The sequence below is a fragment of the Choloepus didactylus genome, chromosome 8 (assembly GCF_015220235.1).
Source record: "Choloepus didactylus isolate mChoDid1 chromosome 8, mChoDid1.pri, whole genome shotgun sequence".
NCBI classification, from domain to species: domain Eukaryota; kingdom Metazoa; phylum Chordata; class Mammalia; order Pilosa; family Megalonychidae; genus Choloepus; species Choloepus didactylus.
In genome coordinates this window covers 107,277,918-107,297,430 of record NC_051314.1, presented here as the reverse complement: position 1 = coordinate 107,297,430, position 19,513 = coordinate 107,277,918, and the positions used below count along the sequence as shown (strand labels likewise).

At 38.3% G+C, this 19,513-nt stretch overlaps 1 protein-coding gene across 9 annotated transcripts in view; it reads right to left on the bottom strand.

Annotated features, from left to right (window-relative positions):
- The window catches only part of LMNTD1 (lamin tail domain containing 1), a 445,763-nt gene that overhangs the window by 338,263 nt on the left and 87,987 nt on the right, over positions 1-19,513 (bottom strand). The window contains exon 2 of one of the 9 annotated variants that reach the window (XM_037845306.1): positions 8,650-8,806. The exons of the other annotated variants lie outside the window; for them this stretch is intronic. The gene's annotated coding sequence lies outside the window, so the exon portion shown is untranslated. The remainder of the gene's footprint in view (positions 1-8,649; positions 8,807-19,513) is intronic. 9 annotated transcript variants of the gene reach the window in all.

Genomic DNA, 19,513 nt, shown 5'->3' with positions numbered 1-19,513 from the left:
GGAAATACTGATAGTTGCTTAGAAATTAAAGTTAAGATGATGTCATTCTATAATTTTAACCAAATTTCCATTCCAACGGGGTGTTTAGTGTTGCTTTGGAGAGTAAGAAAACTAAATTGATGTGTTAATATTAAATAAACTGCTGTTGGATTCACATCTGCTTGCAAATTTTATGGACATTTCTTGGTCTAAGAAAGAATGATGTCACTTTTTTTTTTTTTTTTTAATCATCATTTTATTGAGATATATTCACATACCATGCAGTCATACAAAACAAATTGTACTTTCGATTGTTTACAGTACCATTACATAGTTGTACATTCATCACCTAAATCAATCCCTGACACCTTCATTAGCACACACACAAAAATAACAAGAATAATAATTAGAGTGAAAAAGAGCAATTGAAGTAAAAAAGAACACTGGGTACCTTTGTCTGTTTGTTTCCTTCCCCTACTTTTCTACACATCCATCCATAAACTAGACAAAGTGGAGTTTGGTCCTTATAGCATTCCCAATCCCACTGTCACCCCTCATAAGCTACATTTCTATACAACTGTCTTCGAGATTCATGGGTTCTGGGTTGTAGTTTAATAGTTTCAAGTATCCACCACCAGCTACCCCAATTCTTTAGAACCTAAAAAAGGTTGTCTAAAGTGTGCGTAAGAGTGCCCACCAGAGTGATCTCTCGGCTCGTTTTGGAATCTCTCTGCCACTGAAGCTTATTTCATTTCCTTTCACATCCCCCTTTTGGTCAAGAAGATGTTCTCCATCCCACGATGCCGGGTCTACATTCCTCCCCGGGAGTCATATTCCACGTTGCCAGGGAGATTCACTTCCCTGGGTGTCTGATCCCACGTAGGGGGGAGGGCAGTGATTTCACCTTTCAAGTTGGCTTAGCCAGAGAGAGAGGGCCACATCTGAGCAACAAAGAGGCATTCAGGAGGAGACTCTTAGGCACAAATACAGGGAGGCCTAGCCTCTCCTTTGCAGCAACCGTCTTCCCAAGGGTAAAACTTATGGTAGAGGGCTCAACCCATCAAACCACCAGTCCCCTATGTCTGTGGTCATGTTAGCAACCATGGAGGTGGGGTAGGCAAATACCCCTGCATTCTCCACAGGCTCCTCAAGGGGGCACTACATCTTTTTTTTTTTTCCTTGTTTGTCTTTTTTCTTTCTTTTTTTTTTTTTTTTTAACTTTCCCTTCTTTTTTAAATCAACTGTATGAAAAAAAAGTTAAAAAGAAAACAAACATAAAATAAAAGAACATTTCAAAGAGACCATAACAAGGGAGTAAGAAAAAGACAACTAACCTAAGATAACTGCTTAACTTCCAACATGTTCCTACTTTACCCCAAGAAAGTTACATAGTATAGCAACATTTCAGTGAACTTGTTCCTACTACATCCATCAGAAATTAACAGACCATAGTCATTTCTGGGCATCCCCAGAACGTTAAATAGCTTATCTGTTCTTCTTGGATTATTGTTCCCCCTTCCTTAATTGCTCTCTACTGCTAGTTCCCCTACATTCTACATTATAAACCATTTGTTTTACATTTTTCAAAGTTCACATTAGTGGTAGCATATAATATTTCTCTTTTTGTGCCTGGCTTATTTCGCTCAGCATTATGTCTTCAAGGTTCATCCATGTTGTCATATGTTTCACCAGATCGTTCCTTCTTACTGCCGCGTAGTATTCCATCGTGTGTATATACCACATTTTATTTATCCACTCATCTGTTGAAGGACATTTGGGTTGTTTCCATCTCTTGGCAATTGTGAATAATGCTGCTATGAACATTGGCGTGCAGATATCTGTTCGTGTCACTGCTTTCCGATCTTCCGGGTATATACCGAGAAGTGCAATCGCTGGATCGAATGGTAGCTCTATATCTAGTTTTCTAAGGAACTGCCAGACTGACTTCCAGAGTGGCTGAACCATTATACAGTCCCACCAACAATGAATAAGAGTTCCAATTTCTCCACATCCCCTCCAGCATTTGTAGTTTCCTGTTTGTTTAATGGCAGCCATTCTAACCGGTGTTAGATGGTATCTCATTGTGGTCTTAATTTGCATCTCTCTAATAGCTAGTGAAGCTGAACATTTTTTCATGTGTTTCTTGGCCATTTGTATTTCCTCTTCAGAGAACTGTCTTTTCATATCTTTTGCCCATTTTATAATTGGGCTGTCTGTACTATTGTCATTGAGTTGTAGGATTTCTTTGTATATGCAAGATATCAGTCTTTTGTCAGATACATGGTTTCCAAAAATTTTTTCCCATTGAGTTGGCTGCCTCTTTACCTTTTTGAGAAATTCCTTTGAGGTGCAGAAACTTCTAAGCTTGAGGAGTTCCCATTTATCTATTTTCTCTTTTGTTGCTTGTGCTTTGGGTGTAAAGTCTAGGAAGTAGCCTCCTAATACAAGGTCTTGAAGATGTTTTCCTACATTATCTTCTAGGAGTTTTATGGTACTTTCTTTTATATTGAGATCTTTGGTCCATTTTGAGTTAATTTTTGTGTAGGGGGTCAGGTAGGGGTCCTCTTTCATTCTTTTGGATAAGGATATCCAACTCTCCCAGCCCCATTTGTTGAAAAGACCATTATGGCTCAGTTCGGTGACTTTGGGGGCCTTATCAAAGATCAGTTGGCCATAAATCTGAGGGTCTATCTCTGAATTCTCAATTCGATTCTATTGATCTATATGTCTATCTTTGTGCCAGTACCATGCTGTTTTGGCAACTGTGGCTTTATAATAAGCTTCAAAGTCAGGGAGTGTAAGTCCTCCCACTTCGTTTTTCTTTTTTAGAGTGTCTTTAGCAATTCGAGGCATCTTCCCTTTCCAAATAAATTTGATAACTAGCTTTTCCAAGTCTGCAAAGTAGGTTGTTGGAATTTTGATTGGGACTGCATTGAATCTGTAGATGAGTTTGGGTAGAATTGACATCTTAATGACATTTAGCCTTCCTATCCATGAACATGGACTATTTTTCCATCTTTTAAGGTCCCCTTCTATTTCTTTTAGTAGAGTTATGTAGTTTTCTTTGTATAGGTCTTTTACATCTTTGGTTAAGTTTATTCCTAGGTACTTGATTTTTTTAGTTGCTATTGAAAATGGTATCTTTTTCTTGAGTGTCTCTTCAGTTTGTTCATTTCTAGCATATAGAAACATTACTGACTTATGTGCATTAACCTTGTATCCCGCTACTTTGCTAAATTTGTTTATTAGCTCTAGTAGGTGTATCGTTGATTTCTCAGGGTTTTCTAGATATAAGATCATATCATCTGCAAACAATGACAGTTTTACTTCTTCTTTTCCAATTTGGATGCCTTTTATTTCTTTGTCTTGCCGGATTGCCCTGGCTAGCACTTCCAGCACAATGTGGAATAACAGTGGTGACAGCGGGCATCCTTGTCTTGTTCCTGATCTTAGAGGGAAGGCTTTCAGTCTCTCACCGTTGAGTACTATGCTGGCTGTGGGTTTTTCATATATGCTCTTTATCATGTTGAGGAAGTTTCCTTCAATTCCTACCTTTTGAAGTGTTTTTATCAAAAAGGGATGTTGGATTTTGTCAAATGCTTTTTCAGCATCTATTGAGATGATCAATTGATTTTTCCCTTTCGAGTTTTTAATGTGTTGTAATACATTGATTGTTTTTCTTATGTTGAACCATCCTTGCATGCCTGGAATGAACCCCACTTGGTCATGGTGTATGATTTTTTTAATGTGTCTTTGGATTCGATTTGCAAGTATTTTGTTGAGGATTTTTGCATCTATATACATTAGGGAGATTGGCCGGTAGTTTTCCTTTTTTGTAGCATCTTTGCCTGGTTTTGGTATTAGATTGATGTTAGCTTCATAAAATGAGTTAGGTAGTGTTCCATTTTTTTCAATGTTTTGAAAGAGTTTGAGTAAGATTGGTGTCAGTTCTTTCTGGAAAGTTTGGTAGAATTCCCCTGTGAAGCCATCTGGCCCTGGGCATTTATTTGTGGGAAGATTTTTGATGACTGATTGGATCTCTTTGCTTGTGATGGGTTGGTTGAGGTCTTCTATTTCTTCTCTGGTCAGTCTAGGTTGTTCATATGTTTCCAGGAAATTGTCCATTTCTTCTACATTATCCAGTTTGTTGCCATACAGTTGTTCATAATATCCTCTTATAATTTTTTTAATTTCTTCAGGATCTGCAGTTATGTCACCTTTTTCATTCATTATTTTGTTTATATGGGTCTTCTCTCTTTTTGATTTTGTCAGTCTAGCTAGGGGCTTGTCAATCTTGTTGATCTTCTCAAAGAACCAACTTTTGGTGATATTTATCCTCTCTATTGTTTTTTTGTTCTCTATGTCATTTATTTCTGCTTTAATCCTTGTTATTTCTTTTCTTCTGCTTGGTTTAGGATTGGTTTGCTGTTCATTTTCTAGCTTCTTCAGTTGATCCATTAGTTCTTTGATTTTGGCTCTTTCTTCCTTTTTAATATATGCGTTTAGTGCTATAAATTTCCCCCTTAGCACTGCTTTTGCTGCATCCCATAGGTTTTGGTATGTTGTGTTCTCATTTTCATTCGTCTCTATATATTTAGCAATTTCTCTTGCTATTTCTTCTTTAACCCACTGATTGCTTAGGAGTGTGTTGTTTAAACTCCAGGTATTTGTGAATTTTCTAAGTCTCTGATGGTTATTGACTTCTAATTGTATTCCATTGTGGTCAGAGAATGTGCTTTGAATAATTTCAATCTTTTTAAATTTATTGAGGCTTGTTTTATGTCCCAGCATATGATCTATTCTGGAGAAAGTTCCGTGAGCACTAGAAAAGTATGTGTATCCTGGTGATTTGGGATGTAATGTCCTGTAGATGTCTGTTAAATCTAATTCATTTATCAGATTGTTTAGGTTTTCAATTTCCTTATTGGTCTTCTGTCTGGTTGATCTATCTATAGGAGAGAGTGATGTGTTGAAGTCTCCCACAATTATTGTGGAAACATCAATTGCTTCCTTTAGTTTTGCCAGTGTTTCTCTCATGTATTTTGTGGCACCTTGATTGGGTGCATAGACATTTACGATTGTTATTTCTTCTTGCTGAATTGCCCCTTTTATTAGTATGTAGTGGCCTTCTTTGTCTCTCAAAACATCCCTGCATTTGAAGTCTATTTTATCTGAGATTAATATTGCTACACCTGCTTTCTTTTGGCTGTAGCTTGCATGAAATATTTTTTTCCATCCTTTCACTTTCAGTTTCTTTGTGTCCCTGTGTCTAAGATGAGTCTCTTGTATGCAACATATTGATGGTTCATTTTTTTTGATCCATTCTGCGAATCTATATCTTTTAATTGGGGAGTTTAATCCATTTACATTCAACGTTAAAACCGTGAAGGCATTTCTTGAATCGGCCATCTTATCCTTTGGTTTATGTTTGCCATATTTTTCCCTCTCTATATTAATATCCTTTATTGTACCCATACCGAATCTCTTTAGTACTGAACCTTTCTCTAAGTCTCTCTGTCCTGTCTTTGTTTCTCTGTCTGTAGGGCTCCCTTGAGTATCTCCAGTAGGGCAGGTCTCTTGTTAGCAAATTCTCTCAGCATTTGTTTGTCTGTGAAAAATTTAAGCTCTCCCTCAAATTTGAAGGAGAGCTTTGCTGGATAAAGTATTCTTGGCTGGAAATTTTTCTCACTCAGAATTTTAAATATATCGTGCCACTGCCTTCTTGCCTCCATGGTGGCTGCTGAGTAGTCACTACTTAGTCTTATCCTGTTTCCTTTGTATGTGGTGAATTGCTTTTCTCTTGCTGCTTTCAGAACTTGCTCCTTCTCTTCTGTGTTTGACAGTGTGATCAGTATATGTCTCGGAGTGGGTTTATTTGGATTCATTCTATTTGGAGTTCGCTGAGCATTTATGATTTGTGTATTTATGTTGTTTAGAAGATTTGGGAAGTTTTCCCCAACAATTTCTTTGAATACTCTTCCTAGACCTTTACCCTTTTCTTCCCCTTCTGGGACACCAATGAGTCTTATATTTGGACGTTTCATATTATCTATCATATCCCTGAGGTCCATTTCGATTTTTTCAATTTTTTTCCCCATTCTTTCTTTTATGCTTTCATTTTCCATTCTGTCATCTTCCAGGTCACTGATTCGTTGTTCTACTTCCTCTAGTCTTGTTCTATGAGTGTCCAGAATCTTTTTAATTTGGTCAACAGTTTCTTTAATTTCCATAAGATCATCCATTTTTTTATTTAGTCTTGCAATGTCTTCTTTATGCTCTTCTAGAGTCTTCTTGATTTCCTTCATATCCCGTACTATGGTCTCATTGTTCATCTTTAGTTCTTTGAGTAGCTGCTCCAGGTGCTGTGTCTCTTCTGGTATTTTGATTTGGGTGCTTGGGCTTGGGTTATCCATATCGTCTGGTTTTTTCATATGCTTTATAATTTTCTGTTGTTTTTGGCCTCGTGGCATTTGCTGAACTTGATAGGGTTCTTTTAGGGTTTGTAGACCTATTGAAGTCCTTATCTCTAATTTATCAGATCTACAGCTTCGTGGAGTACACTTTCTCTAACTAACCAGCAGGTGGCGTCCACGAGCCACCTGTTCTCCACAAGCCAGTTCTCCCCTGCTTAGCCTTTTTGGTGAGTGGGGGAGTGAGTCTTGTGGGGCCCAATTGGTGTACCAAGCTTGCGTGTGTAGTTGGTGTTGCCTGCCCTGTATGTGGGGCGTGTTTCTGGGCAGTCAGGGAGGGGGGGGTGGCCCTAACAATCAAATCTCCCTGATGATCCTAGAGTTTTAAAGCTGCTGCAATAGTCTAATCCTTCAGTTCAGTCCTGTCACAGTTTGTCTCTGCCACTGACCCACAAGTCTTTGGTATTGGCGTATGGCTCCTGAGACTTGCAAGTGGGCCCCTCTTCCAGGCTGTGCACCCCGGGTCCTCTGTTTAGGGATGACTGTGCTATGTCACAGGTGAGTGCCGTCCCCCCAGGGCAGTTCTGGGCTGCTGGGCTGTGTAGGGAGGCTCCCAGTCTGCTCAAATGATGGCTGAATGGGGCTTTGTTAATTCACACTGCTCCACCTTCCCAGCTCTGGGACATTCAGCTGAGGTTGCAGGGAAGGCTAATGTCCACGCCCAGTTTTGTGGTGTGTGCCTGTTATTTGAAGCACTTCCGTCACACTGGGTTGTCTGGGGCAGCTCTGGGCTATGGGGCTGGCGATGGGCAGGAGTGTTTCCTGTCCACCAGGATGGTGGCTGTGAGCGGACACCCCCCTTTTCTTGGGAAGTTGTGTTGTTTAGTGAATTTTCTCAGCCACTGGATTATTGCCTTTTGTCTCAGAGCTCTCTTAGTTCTACTCTTGACTTGACGTGCCCAAATTGCAATTCTTTGAAGCTTTCTGTATTGGGCTTCTTAGAGTAATTGTTTTAGAAAAAGAAAAAAGGATTAAAAAAAAAAAAAAAAAAAAAAAAAAAAAGGGCCCTCCTCAGAGATCTAATGGGTTATTGAAATGCTAATAGACAAAGCAACCAGGGCCATTAAGGAAAGGTCCACAGGGCAGAGAGATCAGCTTTGCTTTGGGATTTGCATATGCGCCTCAAGGCCTGAGCTCCACCCTTCCCCTTTCTGTGTTCACCAGAACTCCAAAAATCCTCTGCTTTTATTTTGGAGTTTTTCGTGTTGTTTTTTTTCTATGCCTGTCTCCTCTCTGCTGGGCTGGCTGCTCTCAGAGTCTCTGGTGTCTGGTCTCAGTCTATCTATGGTTGGAGTTTGAATCAGTAGAATGAGTTTCCGATAAGAGCAGCCACTGCAGTTCTCCCTTCTCCTTCCCGGAGCTGACAGCCCCTCCTCCTCCGGGACTGAGCCTGGCAGGGAGGGGCGCGGGTCCCCTGGCCGCAAAAACTTACAGATTTCGCTGATCTCAGCAGTTCCACGTTTTCATGAGTGTTGTATGAAGTATGCCCAAAGACAGATTGCTCTGTGGTGTCCAGTCCACGCAGTTCCTGGCTTTTTACCTACTTTCCTGGAGGAGTAACTAAAACTTACAGCTCACCAGTCTGCCATCTTGCCCCGCCTCTGATGTCACTTTTAAGGACAAGGAATTGAGCATTTTAAAATCAGTAGATTCATTCTCTTTCACTCCTATGGCTCTTTTTGGCAGGATTTGATTGATGAAAAAGAACATTGATTTGGGTCCTAGAACTTACAGTAGGCCTTGAGAAATTCAAGCCATTTAAGATCCTCTGGCAATCTATTGCTCATGTCCATTATTATAATCACATGGAAGCATTTAGCAATAATTTTTATTGAATATTTTAGACATTTATTTCTAGACCTCAGTTTACTTACCTATAAATTTATAATAGAAAGGTTGAAATAGTGTCTATAGGCCCAAGAGCCTAATATTCTATCTAAATTTTCAAATGATCTGATAAAAACATATTTTTGCCTCTTGTGCTACTTGATATGCATGATTTCTTTTCTTTTAAAAATTCTATATAATTACATTTCTCTGCCACTATTACCTATTTATTACTACCATATTTACTACCTATTTGAATTAGATATATTAGTAAGGTGTCTATCTTATTTGCAAGGGATACAAACACAATATCACATTGGTTTAACCAAAATAAAAATTATGGCTTGCCTATCAGGGAGATTCAAGGGGTTACCAGGTTCAGGTAGAAGGGGACCCAAGTTCCAAATGTCCTCAGATATTTGTCTCTCTTCATCTTTAAGTGCTTCTTTCCTTTGTGATGGCTTCATTTCCAGGCATATCTCCTGTGTGTAGCATCAGAAGCGGCCACCAATTAGCTTCACCTCTGTATCCTACAAATTTAGCAGCCCACTGTTAGAAAAAATGCACATCTTTCCTCATAGTTCCAGCTGCTCTGGGAGGAACCATAATTGGCGTGACTTGAGTTGTAGCCAAACCTGAATCAATCCCAATGACCAAGAGGATTTGTCTTCTCAATGGTCAGAGAAGATCCTGTATTCTATCCCTGGAGTCAGCTAACACAGACACCCTGACTGCCTGACAGGAACCATGTGGACTTAGAGTGGAGGGTGTTCCCACAAGGAACAGGCAAAAACACCGGAATTCTGTGCTGTGCTAACCTGATACTGTTCCAATGACCTCAGTCCCTGTGCTAGTTTGAATGTATTATGTCCCCCAAAATGCCATTTTCTTTGATGTAATCTTGTGTGGGCAGATGTATCAGTGTTGATTAGATTGTAATTCTTTGACTGTTTCTGTGGAGATGTGCCCCATCCAAATGTGGGTGATGACTCTGATTGGATAATTTCCATGGAGGTGTTACCCTATCCATTTAGGGTGGGTCTAAATTAAATCACTGGAGCCATATAAATGAGCTGACAAACAGAAGGAACTCAGTGAAGTTGAGAGTGACATTATGAAGAGGAACTACAGCCAAGAGGGACACTTTGAAGAATGCACAGAAGCTGAGAGAGTAGCTGCAGATGAGAGACAGTTTGAAGATGGCCACTGGAAGCAGACTTTTGCTCTGGAGAAGCTAGGAGAGGACAAACGCCCCAAGAGCAACTGAGAGTGACATTTTTGGGGAGCTGCAGCCTAGAGAGGAATGTCCTGGGAGAAAGCCATTTTGAAACCAGAACTTTGGAGCAGATACCAGCCATGTGCCTTCCCAGCTAACAGAGGATTTCTGGACACCACTGGCCATCCTCCAAGGAAGGTACCTGACTGCTGATGTGTCACCTTGGATACTTTATGGCCTTCAGACTGTAACTGTGTAACCAAATAAACCCCCTTTTATAAAAGCCAATCCATCTCTGGTGTTTTGCATTCCAGCAGCATTAGCAAACCAGAACAGTCCCCAAACAATGTACTCTAATATTCAATCTTTTTGTGTAACTGTTATTGAAGTTTAGTCCAAAAATGTTTATTTTTGTGGCAATGGCTTCATATATTCCACAGTAAAGTACTTTACATGCATTTAAAAAAAAATTAAAAAAATAAGTACAGAATAATTCCTGTTATAAAAATTTCTTTTATTAAAATTTTACACATTGTTTTCAACTTTCTACATCTGTATTATTTAACTGATAATTTAATATGATAATGAAAAAATCAGTAAACATTATTCACTTGTCTGTTTCCAAGGTTCTAAGATTTGAGCCCAGCAAATTTTCTGTTCATCCTTAAACTCTTTTCTTATCAAACTCTTCATAGGAAAAAGTGTTCATTACACTTGCTTCCATCTTCTCTTCAAGGATCTTCACCATGAAATCCACTTGAAGCCTCTACCTACTTATAATAAAATCTTTACATTATTATCAACTAAAGAGCCTTGTATAAAGTCAAGTATAGTATACATTAATCAGCAATCAGAGTCTCATGTGCTAATTACTTTTAAAAAAATAAATTTGGGCAACTGAACCTTTTAAATAAGCTTCTTAAAAACTATTTGAAATTGTCGATAATACAAATTAAACTAAATTACCCTGATTTAGAGCAAAATTCTATTTTACTCAACATTTAATTTTATATAAATGATCAACTTAATGATGATTTAGCCAAAATATTGTTACTATAAGGTAATAAGTTCTTTCAAGAACTCCTCACTTAAGTGAGCCTCCTCAGACAAAATATACTGCTTTTGAGGTAAGTAGGATTATCAAATGCAAATGAGAATAGGTTGGGGCCTAATGTGGCTCACACAGCCAGATATTGAGGCCCCCAAATATTCATATGATGTAATTAAGCACTGCTGAACCACTAGGCCCTTTAGGCCACTAGGGAACCAATTCACCATGTTAACAAGCATAAAGAATAAGTAACACAATCTTTTTCTTTTCTCTTTCTTTCTTTTTTTTTTTTTTTTCCTAGAGTGTGGCATTTATTTCTGCTGGCAGTTAACCAGGTTCTGAGTGGGTGACTTTTTGCTTTTTGAGGTAAATTATGTAAATTCATCCAACAAATCATTGGTTCTAATTTGAAATATTTGTAATGCTGGATAAATGCCAATCACATCCTTTTCATGGAACTTAGTAAGGATTTTAGGGAAGCAACGGTAACAGCCATCACTTGACTTTAAATATATATGTATTAATTGAATATATTAAACATAGAGGAAGCTCGCAGGACCTTCTAATGGGAGAAATCTCAGCAGGAGTGTTCAGTGCCAAGCACGAAGAAAAGTCTAGTGGGAACAGCCAGAAGAAGATCCTAACCCTCACCCTACCCACGTTTCCTGGAGGAGTAACAAGAGATTGTTGTGCCATTGGAATGACCCCTAGAGCAAAACCAAAGGCTGCGGGCAGCAGGGTGTACTTTGGCTCTCCTGCTTTATTCTGTTCTCCCCTTTGGAGGGAATTCTCTAGATGCCAGGGGAACTGATCATACAAGTGGAGTGAAAAAGGGCAGAAGTGCCCCATTATACAGAAGTGGGTAGACAGGAATTGACTCTAGTGAGCAGCCGCCCAGAGTGTGGCCTGGGACTCCATCCACAGCAGAAGGATGAAGGAGTAAGTATAGTAAAAGCTTGAACTCTGGGATCGGTCAAGCCTAAGATCCAATGGTGGCTTCACCATTCACTAGTTGTATGAGTGAGAAAATGGTCTTATACTTCCAAGCCCCCTTTCCTCATCTATAAAGTGGATCTAATAATAATGCCTATCTTGTAGGGGTATCATGAGTTCCTGGCATATAATTAAGTATTCAATGGATAAAGCCCAGGGTTCCGAGGATGGTGTTGGGAAAGCTGAAAGATAGTAGAGGGGAGGAGAAGAAGGAAACTGAGTGTCTCTTACTGGAGTAAGCCATGCTGTCACAGCAGTCATGGATAGGCTATCTATCTATACTCCACTGGGCATCCCATTAGCCACTTAGCCACCTTTTTAAAAAAAAAATGGAACATGTGCCTGCAATGCAAGACAGCACCTAACCAACTTCAAGAGTCCTTGAGCAAAGTTTAGTCATAGACTAACAAAATAAAATAAATAAAACCTTTGGTTTGAAAATAATTTCTCTAATTCATCTTGTCTATCTCCCTTCCACTAGACAGAATTCAATTTAAACATCTCAAAAGATATAACATGATTTTAATTTCAAGTATCTGTCGGGAAACAATCTCCACAGTCCATCTGGCAAACTGTCTTTACCTCAGCAGCTCACAATCTTAACATCAGAAAAATTTTTTAAAAATCTGATTGGGTATATAGTGACCATTTCCAATGGCTAATGATATTCTATCTCTAATGGTCAGTTCTTATTCTTTCCAAAGGGTTTATTTCCTTTAACAAACTTCTGGATGCCAATAAATTGAATCTTTAATGAGAAAAATGTATAGTAATAAAAGAAATTAGAGTTCCAAATAAAACATCATATTTAAAACATAGCGCTTTATAACCACCAATATAAATTTAAGTTCCAACCTTCTCACTACAATTCCAATTGACTCTCATAAAAGATGGCAGTGAAGAGAGTCTCCAATTCTCCCCTCCATAACATCCATTGGTTTCACTGTCCTCAGCCCATCTGCACATTACAAATCTCCCAGGAGCATTTGAAAAATTCTGATGCCAAGCCCCCACCCCCAGATTCTGATTTAATTGACCTGGGGTGGGACTTGCCATTGGTTTGTTCTTAAAGCTCTCCAGTGATTCTAGTGTAGTAGAGCTGAAAACCATTGTTCTCTGCAGAATTAAATATGCAAGGTGTAAAATACTTCTTCTTTTATCCTTTAGCTTCACAATTTAGTCATTTTAAGAAAGATTATGATACGGACATGATCTCTTTAATTAAGAATACTTAAATGATTCCTTAATGGTTCTCTGCCTTTTCATTTGAGTGATTTAGAGAGATATGATTTAGTAACTACTACATTTACAATGGAATGTTCTCATAAATTGTATTTGAAAAATTATTGAAACTGTGTTCACCAGCTAATGAATCTTTTTTTCTTACTATTAACCAAAGCAGACAAGAATTTCTATAAAAGTAATTAATGAGAATTTTTCACCTTCCATAGAGAGATGCCTTCTCTGTTACTAACAATGTCACCACCATTCTCCCAGGCACCCATGCCTGAACTGTGCTGTATCTACCACGAGGCCTTGTAGTGGGCAAAAAATGAGCTCATTCTATTTTAAGCTTATAAATAAAAATCCCCCATTTGGTGGTGAGGGCTTGGGCGACTGATGCCACCTTCCTGCATCAACGTGACTTATCATCTGTGACACTGTCCGTGGGCCTCCGTCTCTGCTGTTTCTGGGCTACCCAGCTCCCTGCCTCTCCATGTTATTCACTGAACTTTCATTTAATTCGTATTCCTGAGGTACATGCTATGTACCAGGCACCATTTAAGACTTGGACCTGTGGCAGGGAGCAAGACTGGCAAGGTCGGTACTCTCACACAGATGACTTTTCAGAAGAGAAGACAGAGAATAAACCACAGAAAGAAACAAGAAAATAAATATCAGGCAGTAATTAGTGATTTGCAGAGAATGTGATATAGGGTGATGTGGAAGAGATGGGCATTGCTCCCTCTGAGCACACGGTCAGGAAAGGCCACTCTGAGCGGGTGACATTTATGTAAAGATCTGAGTGATAGGAAGTCAGGGCTCCAGGCAGAGGGAATATCTAGTGCCTAGGCCTTAAGATAGGGACGGACCTGGTGTACATGACGGATAACTACAACAAGCAAGTAGGAACACAGCGGGCAAGGGAGAAAATGTTAAGATGAAACCAGAGAAGTAGGCAGCTGCCTGACCATCTTTTTTACTATCTTCTTCCACTTGCCTTTCCAAACCATTGTATCCCCGTTTCTCCTTAGCTTAATTAGAGTGTAACTCCCAGCATTGTCCTGGCCTCTGGTAACTCTGTCTATCTGCCATGTGCCTATCTAAGACTGACTCTCAACCTAAACCCCACCCCTGCTTTCCCCTCTGATATTCTTGACTCTCCCAAGGTCAGTTTCCTTTCCTGTCTCTATATTTTGTTGCTGCCATTCTGATTTGCCACCATATGCTCCCAGTTAACTTCCTTTCTTGGACCCCTTGCCTGCAACAGCATAGGAAAAATAATCAGTGAAATGATACTAACATATGTAAGTAAAATCCTCTAACCAATATGTCAGTCTCAGAGGAGCAGTTTTTCCTAGAGATTCTTTATTCAGTAAGTTAATAGAAGTGCACTTTTCTGCAATATATTGGTATATTGTCATCCAAATACTTGAGTACTGATGATATTGAGGCACCCTACCTCCTGGGGAGTCTGTTTCCCCTTTGCTTGGCTCCAACTGTTATCAAGTTCTTCTTTACATTGACTCAATTTCCCACATTGGCTAACTCTTGAGGCCATGGTGCATGAGTCTAAATCCTCTGTTACATGACGTGAGGACATTCATCAAGACTCCCTCATACACCTAAAGATGACAAAACATCTCTGAATGAAACATCCCTTCCTGGCTGACAGGGCTTCAAGTCCCTCCACCAGTCTAGCCATTTGACTCTGAATGCCACCCAATTTATCTTAAAACATGCCATCTCCAGAACCAAATGCAATACAGTGGTGAAATCTAACCAGAGAGTCAACTGAAACTTCCTACCCCACCACCCACCTTGCCTTGGTTACATTCCCTTTTTTCTCTCGTTTGTGCATGTATTTTTAAAAACAAAAGCTTATAGAAAGTTCCGTATGCAAGCTCACTGGTTTCCTGCCCAAACTGTGTTTGCAGAAATAATGGTTCTGTATGAAACAATTATTTCTTATAAAAAATGTTTCCAATGTCAAATAAATTTGGGAAATCATATTCTTAAATAAAGGATAAGCTGGCTAATTTTCTGTTGTATGCTCAGAGCCTTTAATTTTCTAATACGCATTGTGAATCTCCATGATAGGGACATTGTAAGCAGAATTTTCCAAAAGTCATTCTCAATTTCTCTCCTTCTCTTTCTCTTTTATCCCCTCCCTTTCTTTTTGTTGTTCCTTCCCTCTCTTGCTCTCTCTCTCAACATATGGCAATCTGTATTCCATGAAACATACTACTTAGGGAAATTCTTGTCTACTATGTGCATCTTAGGTTTCTCCCTCCCTGGTTATTGCAAACTCTTAAAACAACTTAGTTATTTCCTCCCAAGAATCTTTCATTCCCCCCTTACCAAATAACAGGCCTAGCTTAACAGTTTCCAGGATTTCATCTGTTGAAAGCTCACTCAGAGTACTACCACTCTAAGATCAGGTAGAGAATACTGAAAGGCACATTTCTAAAAGATTTCAAATGAACTTTCTCTCGCTTGGAACTCCTGACACACTAATTTTCTCCTCTGGCTTTTATGTCACTTTCTGTTAGCCTTGACTTTAAATTATTTTCATATTCTGGTTCATATGCTGACCAAAGATGAGATTAGCCAGCTCCTTCCGTTAACCTGAACTAAGTTTGTGTGGTGCCATTTTCACTCTACCCTTCTAAAGCCTCAGCGACAGGACTGGTGACTCCCCTGTGTCAGAGCTCAGCACAAACATATACTGCTTTCAACTCTGTTTACAGAATAATTATTAAACAAATATTTATTAATTGATCACCTATTATGATCTAAGAGCTATATGATGCACAGGGGTTAAAAGGATGAACAAGATATGGTCCCCTCTTCTAAAGGAGCTCACAGTCCTGTGGAAGAGCCAGGTACTATGCCAACACAGGATAAGATCTGCAGCAAGCTGGTTAAACAAAGAACCCTATTTAAATGGAGAATCATGACACAAATAACCTAAAAGCTTAATTTTAACTTTAAACACTTAAACACTTACTCAACAAACTTTACACACAGGGTCAAGACATCGTCTTTGATTGCTGACTGGAATTTTGCATGGTCTTTCTTGCATAACCATAATTCATATCTACAAGATCTATCTTCAGTTTCTTTAAAAAGGAATAAGAATGTAACAACACGGTAGAAGTATCTGAGTACTAAAATCATTTAGATTTTTAGATTGTTTTTCTGTCTTTTACAGTTGTCTTGCTCATATGTTTTCTGACAGCACATTTTATAGACTTTCCAAAGCATTCAAATAAGTTTTCAAGAAACAACTTTCTTTCATTTCACACTTAATATTTCATCAGTTTCTTAATTTACATGTTTTAAAATATCAAGTACAACTGACATAATCAGGTTTGAGAACAAACAGGACTGACTCTTGGTAAGCACATGTGCCATGTGGGGGGAAGCCAAGAGCATGAGCACCAGAGAAAGAGAGAGAGAGAGAGTGAGAGAGAGAGTGAGAGAGATAGAGAGAGAGAGCTATCTCTCCCATAAGCATTCAGCATGCCAGAGGTAGTGATCAGTATGTTTCACAAACAGCCTGGAATACTCTGGTTAATTTGGTAGGTCGCATAAGAAAGCTATTTATATTACATTATTGCAATATGTGGTTTAATAAAGGTTTATGCAGTGTTACTGGTATATTTAAAAGGATCCTCCCTGTTACACAGCATGAATGTTGTTTTGAAGTTTTTCTCCTGCTCCATTTTTTCCTTTGATTATTTTAACTTATGTTTTGGACTAGGCAATATAATTGAATAGTTCAGAAGTCCAAAAGAAAACAAAGTAAATAATGAAAAGTACTTCTCACATTCTACTCCCCCAGTGACCCAGGTCTTTTTCCAGGGGCAAACAATGTTACCAGTTCCTTCTGTATTCTTCTAGAGATTTTTTTCTATGAATACAAAAACACATCAAACACATAATCACATACATTCTTTTTTCCCTTTTTTTAAAATGCTAAATTTTAGCATATTAGTACTGCCACTCCTTGGATGAGTTGGGGTATTTTTAGTTTTCTTTTTATCAGAGAAGTTGTAGGTTTACAGAAAAATCATGCAAAAAATACAGAGTCACCATATAGCACCCTACTATTACCACCTTGCATTAGTGTGGTATTTTGTTACAATGCATGAAAGAACGTTTTTATATTGTACTATTAACTATAGTCCATCGTTTACCATGGGGTTCACAATTTGTGTTCTATACTCTTATTTTTTTTTAATTTTTATTCTAATAACAAATATATAACCTAAAATGTGCCCTTTTAACCACATTCAAACATGTAATTCAGTGCTGTTAATAACGTTCACAATGTTGTTCTACTATCACTCCCATTCATTATCAAAACTTTACGATCGACCCAAATAGAAACTCTGTGAAATTTAGCCATTAATTCTTTATTTCTTTTTTTAATCCTAGGAGATAGAATTTTCATCAAGCAGATCAAGAACTTGTCAGATGCTCTGTGTTTAGCTGACTAAGACTCCCAGCAGATGGTCGCATTATATCCCCATTACTACAATATTTTGATTCAGTGCCAGTTTCATAATATATATCAAGAAAACATCATCTTTTTCCTTTCTGGGGCCATTACAACATAATGTCTCTTTTACCCATTAGTAAGCTCTCCAGTATTATTTTTTGGATTTTCTTAAAGTGTATCTTCTTAACATTTTGTACCAGTCTTCCCTCCTATCAGATTTTAATATTTATTTCTTAAATTAGTTAGTGTACGGGATAAGCTATTTCATTATAACATTCCCACCAGTCTTGGTGTTAGATTATACACATGCATACATATTGCAATGTGTATTCATTGTATTTATAATGCATGTGTTTTATATTTGCATGGATATTTTAATTTCTAAGTAATATTTTAAGTCTATTTTCTAATTATTTTCTTATATGAATCACTGAGAAGCTCCCTCAGACTTATTTTTCTTTCTATGTCCTATTTGCTCTCCTCCAAAGAAATTAGCATATGGATTTCTCCAGAATTTTATTTTTCTTTCTCTACATTTTCACTGTGGAACCCTTTAGAATAGGTCAACTAACCTATTTCCTAGCTAACCTGGGAAAAACTTTGTTCTTTGTATGCTTGTTATGCAAGCCAAGAGCCTATCAGCCCAGGATATTAAGTCATGGTCGAGGTATCTAAAACCATTTCATCAGTGCTAACTGCATTGTTATTAGTTCCCTTCCCAGGATTCCTCTATCTTTTAAACGTCCTACTCCAATGAAAACTAAACAATGGAAACATGGCCTAAACTCCACAAGTTTCCTGCCTAAGAATTCACCTTCTTAAAGATGTTTCCCTAATCTTTTTAAGTTTCTTTCTTCTATTCAGGGATGAACAACTTGCAAATTTGTAAGCTCCATTAATTAATTAATGCATTACTCTATCCAACAAAATTTATTCAGTACCCAGGGGCTGGGTTTTAAAAAATTAATACAGTACTATATATCTACAGTCTCTATAATTCAAATTGATAAGTGTTAAATAAAAGTATGATCCAAATGATATAGGAGCAGAGAGGAAGAAGCAACTAACTGGTAGGTAGCAGAGTAGTGGAGGAAAGTAAGAAGGCTTCACAGGAGAGAAGAGCAAGTAGGAGTAGAGCTGAGCAGGCAGACAAGGGAGAAAAGTGGATACAGGCAGACAAGAATATTTTGTGCAAAAGCATGGAGGCATGAATACACATCATAAGTGAGGAACAGAACAGGGTAATAGATGGTAAAGCCTAAACTAGGGCAACATTAGTGGTGATGAAGAGGTGAATACAGAGTAGGGAGACAGTTTAGAGTTAGAATTTACAGAATTCATTGGCTATTAGGATATGGGAAATGAGAGAAAATAGATTTGAGAATGGCTGTAGTAGCAGTGCTCTCTGAGCTTTGGGATGCCTCCCAAGGAGGACAAGAAGAAGAAAGATGCCAAAAACAGCCAAGAAAGACACAGATGAGTGAACAAATCTGAGGGCAAGGCCAAAAAGAAGTGGTCCAAAGGCAAAGTTCAGGACAAGCTCAATAACACAGTCTAGTTTGACTAAGCTGCATATGACAAACTCTGTGAGGAAATTCCCAATGCAAGCTTTAGCCCCAGCTGTCATCTCTGAGAGACTGAAGATTTGCAGTTACCTGACCAAGGCAGCCCTTCAGGAGCTGCTTAGTAAAGAACTTATCAAGCTGGTTTCAAAACACAAAGCTCAAGTAATTTACACTGGGAACACCAAGGTAGAGATGTACCAACTGCTGGTGAAGATGCATGAACAGGTCTGACTGACTGTACATTTTGAAAAATAAAACTTTGTTGAATCCAATTTAAAAAAGAATGGCTTAGTTTTGATGATGGGTAGACTGATGGATGGTGAAGCCATTGTCCAAGAGAAGGAATTCAGGAGATGGAACAGGTTTGGGTGTTGGACTAATAATGAATTCATATAGGTTTTGAGGCTACTCAAGCAACAGTATTAGAAAACATTAGTACTAGAAATAAAATAGTAATAGAAAATAGTAATAGTCATAGAAAAACAACAGAAATAATAAAAGAAAATAGTAATAGAAAAAAAATATATAGCAATGCAATATAAGGTTATCCTTTAGGTTAAGAGCACCAGTTCCAGCATACTTGCTACTCATGACCTTAGTTCTGAATCATCTTTTCAACCCTTTGTGGCAATATCTCACCAGCCCCTCCCTGGAAATTAGACATAGGCTAAAATCAATAAGACA